Consider the following 8,765-nt stretch of genomic DNA (forward strand, 5'->3'; position numbering starts at 1 on the left):
TAATGCTGGTTTTTGAGATTTTTCAAAATTATCTTTGTAACTTTGTTATATATACATTTTCTTTGCAAAATTCTTCCCCATACAATGTACATATCATATCAGGCATATTGACATACTAAGTGTATCTCCTAGTATGGTATCTTTCTCTCTTGATATTTACAAATATCTCTCTCCCTTGATAATCTACATGTCTCTCCCACTTTTAAAAAATAATGCAAAAGATTTATACATAATCTACTTATATAGAGACACCAAAATGTGAGAGAAATTTAGAATGTACCTTAAGAATATAGTTAAGGTCTTGTCCCAATTATCTTACAAAACTTTTTAGGTTTGAAGAGAAAATTGTACTTCTATAGAGAGCTCGATCATGTGATCTATGTTTGAGAAATTATTTTCATGGATCAATGTTTTGGAATAGGCAATGTACTTCTACATTGTACCCATGATGGGAAGGATCATATTTTGAATGTCTATGAGTGTAGACTAGATCCTTTCTTCCTCTCACAATAATTTTTCCTCCATATTTGATAAGAATCTAATCTTCATATGATGTGTAGAGCTTGAACTAGGTTCAAGTTGCAACTTCTTTACACTAGCCATCAGATCTTCATCAATTTTATTCCATTTTCTCTTTATTTCCTTAGTATGCTTGGTAACATCACATAACTTTGCAAAAAGAGATAGTACATTTATGTAATAAGTTTCAAGATTTGTCAAAATTGAAGAAAGCTCTACCTGTTCGATAGCTATTTGCGGTGCAATGTGCTCAAGCACTTTGTTATCAAACTTCTTTTCTACTTTCTCAATTAACTTATCTTGGCCACTAGAATATTCATTGAATTTTTTGACTACCTCTTCTAATTGCAACAAAATGTGTTGTGAAGAATCAAATTGAACACCTATAGCTTCTATCAAAATATTCTAAGCACTCTCTCTGATTTTATATTCTCTGTCTCTTTCTTCTCTTAATTTCTTTTAAGGAGCTGACTAGCTAATTGCATTTGATCTACAGTGGCATTATCAAAATCCCACTTTGGAATCTCAATCTCCTCATCTAAATCAACATCTTCATCTATTTTATTTCCACTAATCAGAAGTCTTGGTTGAAATGCTTTAGATTTAGGAATAGAAATAATAGTGGAAATAGTAGGACTAGCAATGAAAATTTGTACAGTGCCTACTAAGGAATACTAACTAGAATACTTATAGAGTCCATAATTGATGTATTTATCAAACTTCCCAAAACTAAGATATTAGAAAATGAAGTACTGATAGAAGTATTTACAATTGAAGCACTTATTGGAGTATGCACAATTGAAGTAGTCAAAATTGAAGAATCCAAAACTGAACTGATTGCTAAAGAACTTAAAATTGTGGAACACTCTATATCCAATTCTGAGGCTAGCTCAGTAACTAAAGGATGTTACAACTTGGTGGATCAAGTAGTAGACACTTCTATTTGGGATGTACTGAGGTAAGAGGTAGTAGGGAGTGATTGGACATTTGATGTATCAATGGTTGTCACAATCAATTCTACTGAGGCTGTCTCTGAGCTTGATGATGTTGCAAGTTTTTCTAGAGAGTGAGGAAGCAAAGCTATGATAGTTGTATCTATCTTGACTAGGTCAATCTCTTCTTATTCTTTCCTAGATTCCTCTTTAGCTTCTTCCTCTTTTTCTTCTTCATCATCCTTCATTAACTCTTGATATTCTTGTGCATTAATTGTGACAAATGGAGTAGAGTCTTCTTCATTTTCTTCATCCTTGTGTCATCATCATCATCTTTGATTTCAATAGGATTTTCACTTGGTTTGTGAATATGGAATACATTTTTCCATAGGTCTGTAGCATTCTTCACAACATATTCTATATCTTTCATCAAAACTAGACAAGTGTTGAACTTTAGAGTCATTTTGTTCTCATTGTCTTTTAATGCTTTATTTACCTCTACATCAGTCAACTTAGGCACTAACTATTTTAATGTTTGAGGAAAAAGGTCTTTAACAATCTATTTGGTGTTTTCCCATCTAACCTTTACCTTATCCAATAAAATTATAGGGATCTATGATGCTAGCTGGTCTGGAGAGAATTTTCATCTGTCCAATTTGTCCATAACTATATCTTCAACTTTTTTCTACTCTACTAGATTCCTAGTCTCATACTTGAGTGCTTTAAAGTTATTTATTCTAGCACCTTCTCTCAATATCTTTAGCCTTTCTTGAAATGCAAGAGGAGGTTGGTTGAAGACAACATCACTACTATCTTTTCCTACTTTCTTCTTGGATCTTCTCGTAAATACTATAGTGGATGACTTTGGTGGCTTGGTGATAATCACCTTGGCTTTCTTCCATGTAGGATCTTCTTCCTTTTCAAATTCCTCTTCATTTTTATATTCTTCCACATCTTCTCCTTTTCTTTCGGTAATCATAAGAGGCGTGCTTGTTGTTCTCAACTTTGTTATCCTCCTCTTCCCTTTGTTTACCACCTGTGGAAGCTTGATCTCAAGTTCAATCCTTGCTTTAGCCTCATCATAGGTTCCAAAGAGAGGTGTCTTTGGATCTACATTTCCTTTTCCTCATCAATGTTAACCTCATATTGAATAGGTTTTATCCATACAACTCTGGGCCTTACTACCTGGATGTATACTGTATCACTATCTACAATAAAGAAAACATGATCCTTATAATCTTCAACCAACTTCTTTGGTATCCTAAATTTGTTATTCATATTTTCTTTGAAAGTTTCAAAATAATTATCCATGATACTGTCAAAATTTTCACCCATTTTAGCAATATACTCATTTATTTGATATAAAACTAGTGTGTCTTTTTTCCACACAATCATACCTTTAGAGGGGAAAAACATTTGAACATAAAAAAATAGACAAGTCAACAATGAGCCAAATTTGCATGGGTTATTCTTTGAAGTTCTAATGCTTTCCATATTTTTATTTAGCTGCTTCAACAACAAATCTGCCAGGTCATATAATAAATTTTTCTTACGACCTTATATGCTAAGTCAATTGCTTCACATGACACACTATTAAGTCAACTTGAATTGTAAATCTTGTGTGCTGTCACATGGTTGAAAAATTTTAGTTATGTGTTAGTTACATTGCTAATTTTCATTCCTCTACTATCCCTCTTGGCTAGGGTTTTCTTTTGCAACTCATCTTGACCTAGGGTTTTAGTGGCTTTAGCTGTGGTGAGCATAGGGAGACTAGTAATGCGATGAATCATTTTCTTTGTAATTAATATTGGTTCCTCTAACCATAGTTGACCATTATGAACTCGACTTAGGATATACCTAATCCATTTAATTTAAAAATTTTGAGGTAGGTGAGGAATATGGATTAAACCTTTCTCTTCCACATGTTTGTACTTAGGTTTGAGGATTCCATTCACATAGAGTTCACTTAGGGAATTATCCATTTCAAGGGTTCCTATCTCCTGAATTGGACATCTAAAATAAGTTTGAATGTCATTTATTAGAAGTACCTATGGTGGGATTTGTGATTGAGCTCCATTTGGGTCGAGGGTTTTAGTGATCACTAGCACCAGTTTGAAGTTAGGAGCTTTCCATTCAAAACCTCGCACCAACATTTTAGATCCTTTCTTTGCCTTATTGCTACTGCTAGATGTCATGATAACTAAGTAAGCTAAGAAAATTCTTTGAAAAAATTTTGTTGCAAATTTTACTCAAGGTCACTGGAATGCTTTGCAAATTGCTCTGTTTGCAATATACTAAATTCACAGTGAAAATGAAGTTGATTTCCTACCTTTTTGATAAAACTTCCCATTAATGCTCGATACGATGAGAGTCATAATGACATTATGTGTGATAGTATGTTATCTACTATTTGTATGGATTTCTTGGTGAAAGCTTGTAACTTGGCAACCAAACATAACCATGTTACTCCCAACTTCACTCAATAGAGTCCATGACCCAACCTTGCTCAATAGAGAAGTCAATTCAGTGATAACTATTATTGATTTTGCTGATGATTCTTTTGTATCTTGAATACCAATATGAATCTTTACTTCCTTTCAATTGGAACTATTTAAGATATAATCTTGACAACATAGTTCCAGTTCTTCCTTAAGAACTTAATTGGAAATGGTGTAGTCAGCCCCTTCTTGAGTGACATGACTATCATCGCTTGAACTATCTTGCTCAGTAGATTTAGGAATCCGTTTCTATCTCATCTACTTCCTGATGCTATCTAATTTTTCTTTCTTTTTATCTCCAATTCTACCTATATTCATGCAATTCTTAGCTATATGACCAAGTTTAGTACATGTGTAACATCTTATGGTGGTATCCTTTCTTCTCATGTAATGTCTAACACAATTTATGCCAATGTGTCCATATTCTCCATAGTAATGACATCTACACCAAGTGTTTTAGTCCCAACCAAATATTGCCTTCACAAATTGTTCAACTAGATTAAATGTCTTAGATCTACATTCAAATGCCTTGTGGCCTTGTTTCTTGCATTTATGACACTTTCCCTCAAACTTTGGGTTTTCTTTGCATTCATTAGCTTTATGACCATGCTAACTCCAATTGTAGCATTTTCTATTGAATTTTTCCTTTTCATTACTCCAACATTTATTTGATGTATGACCTATCTTACAATAGTAATTGTAAGTAGGTCTTTGATTCCTTTGAGCACCTAGTTTGGATGATTCACCTTCTTCTTTGTATCCAAGTCCTACCTTACCTTTTTTCTTATAAAGATTCTGCTCTTGATTCAATTGATCCATATCTGCTTGGGATTTCATTAAGTTTCTTTACAAAATCTAGATCAATTTTCATCCTTTCATTGATTTTCCTTTCAGAGTTTAAGTCATTCCTTAACCTTTCATTTTTAGATCTCAAGCTCATGATTTCTTCATTTGCATTAGAGAGCTAATTAATAAGATTTTCTTGCTGAAGTGATTGCTTTTGAATTTCATTGTTTCTTACCTCCAAGTCTTATTTTTCCTTATTTCTATGTTCTAAGATTTCACACAATCTTATTGACTAAATTTCTTGTTCTCTTTTCAATTTTCTTACTTCTTGCAGGGAACCATTCTTTTCTAGGAGTTCTTTGATTGCAATATTTGCCTCATTTGAACTGCTTGAAGGGAGAAAATCTTTAATCTTCTCTTTAACATACTAGTGGTCATTCATTTGATTTGCTAGTTCCTTCTTTATTTTTAGAGATTGGGAAATATGCTCTTTATCTTTCTTGAGTCAAGCCATGGCCATCTCTAGATCTAACTTTTCATGTCAATAGCTTTGTCAAGTCTGAATATCTCCATTTTCCTTGATCTTTGCTCAAGCTATCAAACTTTATCATGAGAACCACAAAGCTTTGATACCAACTATTGAAATATTCAAGACTAGCTAGGTTACTAAGAGGGGAAGGGTGAATCAGTAACCTCAAAAATTTTAACAAATTCAAAACTTAATAGCTTAATCCAATTACCATTAATAGATCTAATCTACTACATGCATGAGAAACTAAAAGCATAAAACACTTTAAACACAATATTTGGTAATCCAAAAACCTTCCAAATAGAAATTAAAATTGGGGTGGGGATGATACCCACAAAACTTCAATACTGTAGTATAAAATTGGTCTATTAAGGTTTACAATGATCACTTCTAATGATCTGCCCTATTAGGAGCAATTAGGAATACTAGGTCCACCTTGTTAGAGGTTTTATGAACATACAATGAAGTATGCACTTAGTAAAGAGATTTAAGAAAAGACTATTAAGTCTACCTTGTCAAAGGATTTGAAGTTGATTCACCTATTAGGATGAAATAATAGATCTTTGACTTACAATTGAATTGTTGATTGAGATCCTTAAAGTACTAATCTCCTCTATGTGATAGATGTAACTCGGCTGCTCCTAAAATGGCCTTGCAATACACTTTGATCTATTGCTGATTCACATTTGCATGCTTACATTTCATTCACACTATCTCATTTCATTTTACATTATACATTTGGATATGATACAATACATTACATATATATCAATCCAATTTCCATAATTACAAGGTTGGCCAATACACAAGTTAACACCAATATTACAAAATCGGCCCAAATGTAGATACTCAGGTTCTAAAAATTGACTTGGTGAATTTTTGGTATACAACATCCACTGACATTACCTAGCATTGTCATGCATTGGGTAGAAGTAGAGGCTCGATCCATACTAATCACTTCAATGTAGTTTTGAACTCGATATACACTAGTGACTTGGTAGATATAGTGTCACTCGGTATAAATTGCATTCCCTGTTTACCACAACTATACTCGATAGACACTATTCTTAATTCAACTCAATTAACACTAGCTTCACTTGACTTAAGCTTTTAACTTGATAGAAACTACAAAGCTTGGTGAACACTGAATTGCTCAGTCTAAACTATGGTACTTGGCAAACACTATACTACTTGGTAAACACTAAACTACTTGGTCTAAACTATAGAATTGGAGTCTGAATAAGTGTTGTCACTAATAAAAAAACTTGACTTAATGCCAACATTATTGTCAACTTTGAATAATCATCATCACTAGTTCTAGATTTAGTAGATTCAGGCTTGGATTTGAGATGTTCAATCTTTTTCTTCAATTGACTGATGTATACTTTGGAGTCTTCATATCTATCCTTCAGCTTATCTTTTTCTTTAGTAAGGAGATCAATTTGTTGAAGAGCTTCTTCAAGGTTCTTCATCAACTATTCCATATCCATAAGGATTTTATTCAAGCTATTGAGCCTTTTCAAAGTAACTGAGCTCATTTACCAACTATTAAAAATAGGGATTACTAAGAAGGGGGTAAATCAATAATCTATAAACTTTAGTCACCAATTGGATATTATTTCTTACTTTAAACCATACATAACAAAGCAATAAAGTAGTGTTGAATAGTAACATTAACAGTGCACAAAGATAACTCATAACACCATATTTTGTTAACAACGAAAACCTTGGCTAATGGAAAATCCTAGTGGGGATGATACCCACCAGATAATATTATGATATATAAGTTTCTTGTTAGAGGATGGACCCTATTAGGATTCAATGAGAAAATTCAATATAAGGAGTCCCTGTTAGAAGAATTTGAATCCCTATTAGGAGATTCCAACCCTATTATGAGTTGTAGTATAGTAGATGCAAGATGAACCCACTACCCAAACATGCACTTCCAATTACAAGAAGATCTCACTATCAAACAAGTAATTAGACTTTTGGAATATAAGTATTGTATCTTCTTCCTTGACTGATCTCTAATGTTTAGCTCAATCTTAGATCACAAAATAGCTCATGTAAAACTTCTCATATGTTGTTTTCCCAAAAGTTCACATATAATCATAATTACAAGATAACATTTGCAATCACAATCACAAATTACTTCTTATTGCAAGATGTCCTTTGCATAAATACTATGCCTTTACACAAATTTTTGTTGGTTGGATAAGACCACAATCTACTTTTCCAACGTAGAGTAAACATCTAGGATGTCAGTCCTAATTGAACAAGTAATTATCTTGTAAACAAAATAATCATTTCCTTCAATTTTGGTGTCCTATTTCACTTTAAACATGATTATCTCTATTATGTATAGTTTGTACTAACTTTTGAGGTTATACACATCATCACCAACATGTATACTATCTCCATCTAGCTTTGCTAGTCATAATATGACATCAACAACATGCTATAAAAAAAACAACACACTGCTATAAACCAAATTCTATACTTAGATAATTTTTTATTACCAAACACTAAGTATCTTTATTTCTAAGGTTTCTTGATCATGTACATCACGTGTTTCCATAAATGACATTATATCACTATTAGCCAATTGTCAACATTTAATTCATTCAAATTAGTTCTATTTGTCATCATATGGTACATACTATGGCTTAATCAAAATGATCCTGATACAACTATTATTGAACATGATAGTGGAATTATGATGATAAATACAAGGTGATTTGAGCTAGATGGAAATGAGCACTATGTTCTTCCAAGCCAATGTGAGAAAGTGTTTTACTTTGGCATTCCACATAAATTGGGTTGGTCATTTGTTGTTAGACATGATCCAAGAAGAAGGCCAGTAATTATAATGTTATGGAAGAAGAATATACTAAAGAATTATGAGTTGAAGTAAATGATGATCATGAATGATTGTTAGACAATGATGATGAAGAAGAAGAAGATGATGATTCTAGTGATGTTGATGATGATGGTGATGATGATAACAATCAAGATCATGCTGATGAAGATAGTAATGATCAAGACAATGATGATCATGATGATGATAGTCATGACAATGGTGATGAAGATGATGATGATGATGATGATGATGGCAATGGAGATGGTTGTGGTGACGACAATGATCAAAGTGAAGTGTGTGATGATGGTGATGATGATGACATGGATGAAGATGATGATCAATGACATGATCAATGAAATGTATGTCAATGTATGATCAATGTCAAGTATGATGGGATCATTAATAATTAATATTTTTTTTGGTAAGTCTATTACTTTCATTTCACTAATGATTGCTAAGAATTACTAATATTTTTTGCAGTGTGGCGTGGATACACCACAAGGCACATGTGGTGATGTACCAACTTATACACCTTCTTTAGCAAAGGTAAACCTTAATTAGTGTAATTATACAAATAATATAGAAACAAATCCCATACTATAATGTTTCTCTCTTTATGGATTTGGAGTTATTTTGATAGA

This window comes from Cupressus sempervirens, chromosome 1 (assembly GCF_028749045.1).
Source record: "Cupressus sempervirens isolate cs-2001-9-10 chromosome 1, ASM2874904v1, whole genome shotgun sequence".
Taxonomy (NCBI): domain Eukaryota; kingdom Viridiplantae; phylum Streptophyta; class Pinopsida; order Cupressales; family Cupressaceae; genus Cupressus; species Cupressus sempervirens.